Here is a 10,873-nt window from a genome sequence, read left to right on the forward strand (position 1 = left end):
CCAAAAAAGCCAACACAGTGCTAGCCCGCATTAACAGAGGGATAGAATCAAGATCACGTGAAGTGTTAATACCACTTTACAATGCCTGGGTAAGGCCACACTTGGAATACGGCATCCAGTTTTGGTGACCACGATGTAAAAAAGATGTTGAGACTCTAGAAAGAGTAAGGAGAAGAGCAACAAAGATATTAGGGGACTGGAGGCTAAAACCTATAAGGAACAGTTGCTGGAATTGGATATGTCTAATGAAGAGAAGGACGAGGAGTGACATGATAGCAGTGTTCCAATATCTCAGGGGCTGCCACAAAGAAGAGGGAGTCAAGCTATTCTCCAAAGTGCCTGAAAGCAGGACAAGAAGCAACGGATGGAAACTAACCAAAGAGAGAAGCAACCTAGAACTAAGGAGAAACTTTCTGACAGTTAGAACAATTAATCAGTGGAACAACCTGCCTCCAGAAGTGGTGAATGCTCCAACACTGGAAGTTTTTAAGAAGAGACTGGACAGCCATTTGTCTATAGGGTTTCCTGCCTGAGCAGGAGGTTGGACTAGATGACCTCCAAGGTACCTTCCAACTTTATTATTATTATTAAATATGTTTTTTTTAAAAGTCAGGTCCAAATCTCAAAGACTGCCTGAATAAGTCCCTGCAGTTTTTTTCTGAGAAGATTTTTCAGAAGTGGTTTGCCGTCATGGCCTCTTTCCTAAGGTTGAGAGAAAGTGACTGGCCCAAGATCATCCAGCTGAATTCATACCCCAGTCAGAATTAGAACTCACAGTGGACTTCCGGTGGCGGCGCGGCGCCGAAGACAGCCTTCCCCGGCTGCCCGCGGCTCAGCTGTTTGTTTTTTCGCCCGAAACAGCGCCGATCAGCTGTTCGGGCGAAATTGAAGCCCCCTCCTCGGGAGAAGAGGAGGGGGTGAGGCCCCTGGTAGGGGTAGAGTTCTCCGGGGCCGCCTGAGCTTGGAGCTTGGGCGGCTGAAGGATTGAACTCCCCCAAAGCCTGGGTTGCTCCCAGCTGGCCGGCGTCTCTGCTCTGAACTTCTTGGAGCAGAGCCAGGCGTCTGCGAACCATCCCTGCCTGAAGAAAGGACTATGATTTAAAGGAGCAGGCAGAGCGGTACAAGTGACAAAGGTGAAGAGGATTATTTTACTATACTCTCTAGCTTGTTGGACTTTTTAAACTTTAAGTGAAAGTGCGTCATAATTGAGGACTAAAAGATGGCGGCGAAACCTCCCCCTAAAACTCTTCGGAGCGGTGGATCCTCGCCGGTGCAACAGTCATCACTACAGGCGTTGCACCCTTCTGAAGCGCTGACATCGAAGGACTTACGAGATGCTCTGGATAAACTTTTGGAATCAATCAATCAATCAATGAGTGATAAATTTGCACAGATGGAGGAGAAATTGGAGAAATTGGAGGAGAGAATGGAAGAGAGGATGGAACAGAAGCTCAGCGTGATGAAGGTAGACATTTTGTCTTCAGTGCATAAAGTGGCGGAATGTGTGGAAGAATTAGATGAAAAAATGGATGATTTGGCTCAAAGGAATGCTATATTAGAAGTAAAAGCACGGGAGAATGAAATTGCAAGAGACAAAGTGGAAAGGGAGGTAAGCCTAGCCCAATATTACCAGATGCAGTTTGCTGTCAGAATCAGAGGTTTAAAAGAGAACATTAAAGAAGATTTAAAGCAGCTGATTTCTGAGGCTCTTGAAGTGGTATTAAATCAGCCAGCATCTGAAATAAGAGCAGCTATGGATAAAGTGTTTCGGGTGAATTCATGGATTGCCAGACAGAGAAAGTTGCCTAGAGATGTGGTGGTTTATTTTGCAAAAAGAGAGATTAGAGATCAAGTTATACAAGCTGCCTATGATGCTAAAGTGGTGATTGCTGAACAAGAAGTCTTGGTTTTAAAAGAAATTCCTCCAAGGATTTTAAGGGAAAGGAAGGACTATACATTTCTCGTGCATGAGCTTAAGCAAAGAGATATAAGGTTCAGATGGGAGATTCCAGATGGGCTGATGGTGATGCATGAAGGTAAAAGGTATCGGCTGATTACTGTAAAGCAAGCGCGTGATTTCTACAATAATGTCTTAAAAGCAACCCCATTAAAATTCTGGAAGCTGGAAAGGGATCTGGAGAAGGAGAACATCAAGAGGATGAAACAGAGGAAAGTGGTGCTGGAGGAGATCAAGCTACAACTTCTTTGGATGATCCTAGAGAGCAAAGAGTAACGCGTGCTGCTTTAAAACGAGCAAAGAAAATAAAAGAACAAGATCAGCAAAAGTCTTCAGATTCTTCACAACGTACATATAGTCAAGCTGTGGGAGGAGCACGGCCTAAAGAAGTTAGTCCTATCAAAGCTGTGGTCCAAGAGCTTTTGGAGGATATGCATGGCAACTAAATTTCTAACCTGGAATGTTAATGGACTAAATTCACCGCAGAAGAGGAAGAAAGTTTTTCAATATTTAAAACAATTTAAGATAGATGTTATATGTTTGCAAGAAACGCATATTAGAGTTTTGGATCAAAAGCATTTATTGAACTCGAGACTGGGTACGCAATTTGTTGCCTCTGCAGAGAATAAGAAAAATGGAGTGGTTGTTTATGTTAAAAGTGCCTTAACAGCAGACTTAATTGAAGCAGATAAGCATGGAAGATATGTTATGATTGAGCTGTTGTTAGAAGCTAAAAAGACGCTTCTAGTTGGATTATATGCACCTAACCAACAACAAGCTGATTTTTTTAGCTTACTCCACATAAAGCTTACCCAGTTGGATTATAAATCTTTTATTTTTATGGGAGACTGGAATGGTGTTTTGGATGTACAGTTGGACAAGGCTGGAGCTTTTAAGCGCATTCCAAGTCATGCTAGACTGCCTAAATCTTTTTTTGAAATGAAGGATGACCTGGAATTGCGAGATATTTGGCGTGAGAGACACTTGCAGGAGAAGGATTATACTTTTTATTCTGACAGACACCAATCTTTTTCGAGGATTGATTTTATTTTGTTGACTAATGATTTTTTTTTGAGAACTAAAAAGGTGAAGATTTGTGCAAGAACTATTTCTGACCACAGTCCAGTTTGGTTGGAGATTGATAAGGAGAAAAGAGACAGGCGCTCGTGGCGCGTAAATGAGAATTTGTTTAGAAATCAGAGAAATGTGGAAGAATGCAAACAGCGGATGAAGGATTTTTTTGAGATTAATATGAATAAGGGTACCTCTATGGACATGGTTTGGGATGCTAGCAAGGCCTATATGAGAGGGGTGTTGATATATATGAATAATAGATATAGACGTGCAGTGGAAACTAGAAGGAAAGAACTGGAGAATGAAATAAAGGAAAAAGAAAAGGCTTTGATTTTGAACCCAGAGGATGTGAAGATCAAGGAGGCTATTAGACTGCTAAGAGGACAATTTGATAAATTAATGGCAGATCAAGTGGCAACCAATCTGCGGTTTGCTAGGCACAATACTTTTTGCAACGCTAATAAACCAGGCAGATGGTTAGCTTATAGACTGAGGAAAAAACAAAGGGCCTCTAATATAGATAAGATTGAGTATAAAGGAAGGGTTGTGTTTCAACAGAATCTTATTAAGGATGCTTTTGTGGATTTTTATTCGAAATTATATACTAAAGAGGAAATTAATGTAAAAGATATTGATATATACTTGGAGAATGCTAGCATCCCGGTTCTTACGCAAGTACAAAAAGAGGGGATTAATCAACTGATTACAGAAGAAGAAATTCTTACAGCAATTAAGGAGTTGAAGGTGGATAAAGCGCCAGGCACGGATGGCTTGACTGCGGCCTATTATAAAAATTTACAATTTGAGATGATAAAGCCGTTAAAGGAACTGTTTCAGACAATTCAGAGGGGGGGGAAAGGTGCCACCGTCTTGGAGAACAGCTTTTATCTCTTTGATTCCGAAGGAAGACCAGGATGCTACTCAAGTTAAAAACTACAGACCGATATCGCTTTTAAATACAGATTATAAGATATTTGCTAAGGTTTTGGCTAATAGACTGATGAGGGTTCTGCAACAGGTGATTCATGGGGATCAAACGGGGTTTATTAGTGGCAGGCAAATGAAAAATAATGTGAGACATATAGTTGATGTGTTAGAGTTTTTGGAAAGGCACAACCAGATCTCTGCAGCGCTAATTTTTTTAGATGCTGAAAAGGCCTTTGATCAATTGAATTGGCAATTTTTGTTGAAAGTTTTAGATAAAATGGATTTTGGGGAAAATTTTTTACAGCCGATTAGGGCATTATATCAAAAACAAACTGCCCGAATCATAGTTAACAATAGCCTGACAGCAGCATGTAACATTGAGAAGGGCACAAGGCAGGGGTGTCCGTTATCGCCCTTGTTATTTGTGTTAACATTAGAGATATTATTGGTTAAGATTCGGAGTTCGGGAAAAATTAAGGGGATACAAGTTGGGGATCAGGACTATAGATTGAGAGCATTTGCAGATGATCTGGTTGTTACAGTGACCCAGCCAGAGCACTCTGTTGTGGACCTGATGGAGATAATAACACAATATGGGAAGGTTTCTGGATTTAAGGTAAATACACAGAAAACTAAAATTTTGGCTAAAAATATGACAGTTTCACAGAAGGCTCTCTTAGAAGGATTAACTGGATTTGAGATTGTTAAGAGGGTTAAATATTTGGGGGTGATTTTGTCGCCCTCTAATACAAAGCTATATAAAAATAATTATGAAAAACTATGGGGGAAAATTCAAAAAGAATTGGAGAGTTGGCAAAAATTGCAATTGTCTTTGTTGGGACGGATTGCAGCAGTGAAAATGAATGTCCTGCCCAAATTTTTATTTTTGTTTCAAATGATACCGATCCTTAAGAAAGATTCTAATTTGGAGGAATGGCAGCGTGGTATCAATAAATTTGTGTGGGCAGGGAAAAAACCACGAGTTAAACTTAAGATTATGCAGAATACTCGTGAGAGAGGTGGTCTTAAACTGCCTAATTTTAAATTATACTATGAAGCTGCTGCATTAGTAGGAATAAGTGATTGGATTAATTTGACGCAAGGGAGGTTATTAAATCTTGAGGGCCATGATTTGTGGTTTGGCTGGCATGCATATTTGTTGTATGATAAGAAGGTAGACAATGTGTTTAGGGTGCATATTTTAAGACAGGCATTGCTGAGAGTTTGGAAGAAGTATAGACATAAGTTGAGTTGCAAGATACCATTGTGGGCAATTCCAAAACACGCAATAGAAAATATTCATGCTGGCTTCAAACATGATGTGACTACGTACAAGGAGATTTTAACTTTGGAAAGAAATGTTTGGTGTTTGAAATCATATAGCCTCTTGCGAGAAGAGAAGGTTGTTCAAAACTGGTTTCAATATATTCAGCTACGGGCCAGGTGGAAAGAAGACCAGAAAAATGGTTTTACAATGACTGATGAAAATTTGATAAAGCAAGTTAGAAATCAGGGATCAGGACATATCAAACGGATATATCTTGCATTGATAGAGATTGATTCAGAGACAGAGCTTGTTAAGGATTGTATGATAAAATGGGCCCAAAACATCCAAGAAGTTATCACAATGGACATGTGGGAAAAGATTTGGGTGAGGAACGTAAAATTTACTCAAGCTCAAAATCTAAGAGAGAACTTTTATAAAATGTTTTATAGATGGCATTTAGATCCTAAAAAGCTTGCAAGTATGTATCCGAATTACCAGCCTAAATGTTGGAGGTGTGGTGATGAAGATGCAACATATTTTCACATATGGTGGACATGTAAGAAGGTCAAGGCTTTTTTGGATAAAAGTCTGGTGGAATATGCAGAAGATTTTTAAACAGAGGATAAAGTTTTGTCCGCAACTTTTTTTGTTGGGAATAATTGCAGACGCTACAGTTGTGGACACTAAGTTGATGTTGAACCTAATTACGGCAGCAAGACTTTTGATAGGCCAATATTGGAAGAAAGAGGAATTGCCGACCATAGAAGAGTGGACTTTAAAGGTTTCCGACCTGGCAGAGATGGCGAAGATTTCGGCCTATTTGAAAGATCATTCGCAAGAACACTATATTATGGAATGGAGAAAATGGATTGAGTTTATCCAGAACAAGTATAGGGTTAAGAAGTTTTATGTAGCATTCGAATAAGTCTTCTTTCGTTTTTTTTTCTTTTTTCTTTTAGTTTTTTATATATAGTTAATATTGTTAAGGTGTGTCTTATCCTATATAAGCTAGAGAGTAATGGATTTTAGATTTTATAGTGGGTAGTATATGGTTGCTTATGATTGCCTTTTTATAGATATATACCTTGTATTTAGCTCTGGGAAGTCGGGGGGGGAGGGGGGGATGGAGGGAGGGGAGGAGGGAGGGAGGTTGGGGGGAGGTAGGGGGGGGAGTAGGGAGGGGGAAGGTGGGTTTTTTAAAGGAAAATTGTATTTTAAAACTTTTCAATAAAAAAAAAAATTAAAAAAAAATAATTATGAAAAACTATGGGGGAAAATTCAAAAGGAATTGGAGAGTTGGCAAAAATTGCAATTGTCTTTGCTGGGACGGATTGCAGCAGTGAAAATGAATGTCCTGCCCAAATTTTTATTTTTGTTTCAAATGATACCGATTCTTAAGAAAGATTCTAATCTGGAGGAATGGCAGCGAGGTATCAATAAATTTGTGTGGGCAGGGAAAAAGCCACGAGTTAAACTTAAGATTATGCAGGATACTCGTGAGAGAGGTGGCCTTAAATTGCCTAATCTTAAATTATATTATGAAGCTGCTGCATTAGTAGGAATAAGCGATTGGATTAATTTGACGCAATTGAGGTTATTAAATCTTGAGGGCCATGATTTGTTGTTTGGCTGGCATGCATATTTGTTGTATGATAAGAAGGTAGATACTGTGTTTAGGATGCATATTTTAAGACAGGCATTGCTGAGAGTTTGGAAGAAGTATAGACATAAGCTAAGCAGCAAGATACCATTGTGGGCAATTCCAAAACACGCAATAGAAAATATACATGCTGGTTTCAAACATGATGTGACTACGTACAAGGAAATTTTAAGCCTGGAAAGGAATGTTTGGTGTTTGAAATCATATAGCCTCTTGCGAGAAGAGAAGGTTGTTCAATCTTGGTTTCAATATATCCAATTACAGGCCAGGTGGAAAGAAGACCAGAAAAATGGATTTACAATGACTGATGGAAATTTGATAAAGCAGATTAGAAATCAGGGGTCAGCACATATTAAACGGATATATCTTGCATTGATAGAGATTGACTCGGAAACAGAGCTTGTTAAGGATTGTATGATAAAATGGGCCCAAAATATCCAGGAAGTTATTACAATGGACATGTGGGAAAAGATTTGGGTGAGGAACGTAAAATTTACTCAAGCTCAAAATTTAAGAGAGAACTTTTACAAAATGTTTTATAGATGGCATCTAGATCCTAAAAAGCTTGCAAGTATGTATCCGAATTATCAGCCTAAGTGTTGGAGGTGTGGTGATGAAGATGCAACGTATTTTCACATATGGTGGACATGTAAGAAGGTTAAGGCTTTTTGGATAAAAGTCTGGTGGAATATGCAGAAGATTTTTAAACAGAGGATAAAGTTTTGTCCGCAACTTTTTTTGTTGGGAATAATTGCAGACGCTACAGTTGTGGACACCAAGCTGATGTTGAACTTAATTACGGCGGCAAGACTTTTGATAGGCCAATATTGGAAGAAAGAGGAACTGCCGACCATAGAAGAGTGGACTTTAAAGGTTTCCGACCTGGCAGAGATGGCGAAGATTTCGGCTTATTTGAAAGATCATTCGCAAGAACGCTATATTATGGAATGGAGAAAATGGATTGAGTTTATCCAGAACAAGTATAGGGTTAAGAAGTTTTATGTAGCATTCGAATAAGTCTTCTTTCGTTTTTTTTTCTTTTTTTTTATTCTAGTTTTTTATATATATTTAATATTGTTAAGGTGTGTCTTATCCTATATAAGCTAGAGAGTGATGGATTTTAGAATTTATAGTTGTTAGTATATGGTTGTTTATGGTTGCCTTTTTATATATATATACCTTGTATTTAGCTCTGGGAAGTCGGGGGGGGAGGGGGGGGTGGAGGGAGGGGGGGAGGGAGGGAGGTTGGGGGGAGGTAGGGGGGGAGCAGGGAGGGGGAAGGGGGGTTTCTTAAGGGAAAACTGTATTTTAAAACTTTTTAATAAAAAAAAAAAGAAAAAGAATTAGAACTCACAGTCTCCTGGTTTCTAACCCTATGCTTAAACTACTGCACTAAACTATCTATTGTGTTAGATTATTACTACTATAACAGATAACTTGGTCTTTGATTAAATTGGTGGGAAATTATGAAAATTGTAGTGCAACATATTTGTCAAGGATCCGTTTGGAAAAGCTGCTGTAGATGATAATGTTATCAACTGATCAGGAGAATATTTGTGGAGAAAGGGTTTGAGAAAAAAGATGAGATCAATCATTTTTAAACAGTAATCTTATTAAAAAGTTACAACAATAAAAAAAAATATTCAAGCTAAAAATTAATAAAGAAAATAGAAAGTACAGAAAAGAAAAAAAAAGAAAAATAAGAATAGTGAGAAAGAAATCTATAAAAAATTTCCCTGTTCATCACAAGTATATAAATAGTTAAATAACTTATTGCCTTCTCTTAAAATAGAACAAATTATTTTTCTTCCCATATCCCATCTCTTATCCATAAACAAATCTATCTATTTTAGCCTTGATCAAATTGACCAACTTTCTATTCCTTCTTTTTCCTTTTAATTATATTGAACTTTAGTCCCATCAAATAATATCTTAGAATTTGATTTCTTTTCATTTTTTTCTTTTTCTTGCCACAAAATTCTTCAAAGCTTTAACATGTTTATCTTATAAATCCAGTGTAGAAAAATTATTCAGGTCACTTTCTTGGTTTGTTCTTTGTTTATCTCTTTGAATTATTAAGAAATCCATCTTGTTCCATATCATTCTTGTAGCCTGTCTGTCAGAATCCAGTTATTTTTCATTTCTATCTATCTTCTCTGATTTAAAACCAATCCTTACTATCTCCTGGATTCTGTCATACTACTAAAGGGGAGGGGGTATACATGGGGTTTTTACTTCTTTCACTTCCTTTATTCACTACAAAGTAACCTTTTGTTGATTCACTTCAGGTCTGCTAACCATAACAATGTGGCCATCTGCCTTTCATCCTCTGCCCCTCTGAAACTCTCCTCTTTACTGACAGCAAGGGAAAAAGGGAGGGGGAAAGATGCAACACCTGGGACCTGGGTAAAAAGAGGATTGAATGATGGTGCTGACAGAGCCAGACTGATGTTATCTTTCCTGAAGCTAACACCTAGAAATCTGCCCGTTTGAATTGCCCAGAAAAACTGCAGGGTGGGGGGCTGCTTGGGAACACTTTAAAACATTGAATGGTGGGGGGACCCCTCAGATCCTGTCTAGCATGCCTACAGTCAGTTTCTCTTAATAAAAATTCATGTTGGAAGAGACCATTTCCAAGAGTTCTGTCTTCTTAAGATGTAGATTGAAGTGGGTCCTTACACTGTCATTTTAAAATCCACTATCAGATCAGTCTGTCTTATCTGATAAAACACATTCTGCAATTTCTTTTAACATCTGTCTATAGAGGCAGCTACTCTTAAACTTAATTTCGTGTTCAAAAATATCCTTCCGTATATCCGGTATTAAAATATTTTGCTCCATTCTTTATTAGTAACGCAAACTTAAGTATTCTTCTCCTTTAATTGTAATCTTCAATTTCTTCAAGTACCCTCTAGTAGTGTACAGTCTTCGAAGTCCCATCTTATTATGTTTTTTAAAATAAGAATTCAAAACAAAAGCATTTTCCCACTGGAAGGATTCTTATAATTAATTCTAAAATCTTATTTTAAATCTATCTGGACTCTTGGTCCATTTGCAACTTTCCAAATCAAAGTTCTATCACTCTTTTGCTGATTATGATCCCTTCAATTTGTATTTAAAACTTCTTTCACTAATGACTGAAAGAAATTGACCTGAACTTTTCAGGCTTGTTATTCAAAAGGTTCCTAATAGCTGAAAAGGAGGTAACAAGCAATTTCCAAAAGTGAAATTGTGATTTGAGCAAGATGGCTACCGTATTCCTTCATCTTCCAGATTGCCAAACCTTCTGGAGATCGTTATCTTGCAATCTTCTCATCAGAAGCAACTATCTGGAGCATTTGTGGGTGATCTGAAGTCCTCTTCTTGTTTGGAAAGGAATTACAATGAGGCAGTCTACTCAACCAGCTCTTTATTCTGCTGCAGTTGTCAGTTCCACTGAAAACCGAAGTCTTCACTTCATCATCTCTTACCAAGAAGTCCCAAGAAAAAAGGATGAGATTTTACACTTGAACATTTGGAACTTGAGATGCTAGTTATACATTCAAGGAGAAGCATGAAAGAGGCCCTGGAAAATTAGAAGTTGGACGGTTGAAAAATTCTGGAGCAGAAGGAAACATATGTATTTTGTCAGAGTATCAATAATTTTAAATTTACTGGATGTGAAGGTCCAGAAGTAGTTAATTGCCCTTCTGGTTGAAAATGATTTGGACTACTGTCCAACATGTCTGGGGGGCATCAGATGTGTGGATAATGCAATCAACAGCATATTTCAGGAGGATACATTGAAAATGAAGGAAATTACTGATTAAATTGGAGAGTTATAGACTATGCTGTATTTTCTTAATTAGGGGAGAACATATAGCTCTGTTATAAAATTCCAATTTCCTACACACCTAATCAGCATGACTAATGAAGTTGATGGGAACTGAAATCCAATAATACCTTGTTCTATCTTGGCCAAAAGAAACTCTCATTCTAGCAGTAGAAA

Source organism: Vipera berus, assembly GCF_964194415.1.
Source record: "Vipera berus genome assembly, chromosome: 2".
Taxonomy (NCBI): Eukaryota; Metazoa; Chordata; class Lepidosauria; order Squamata; family Viperidae; genus Vipera; species Vipera berus.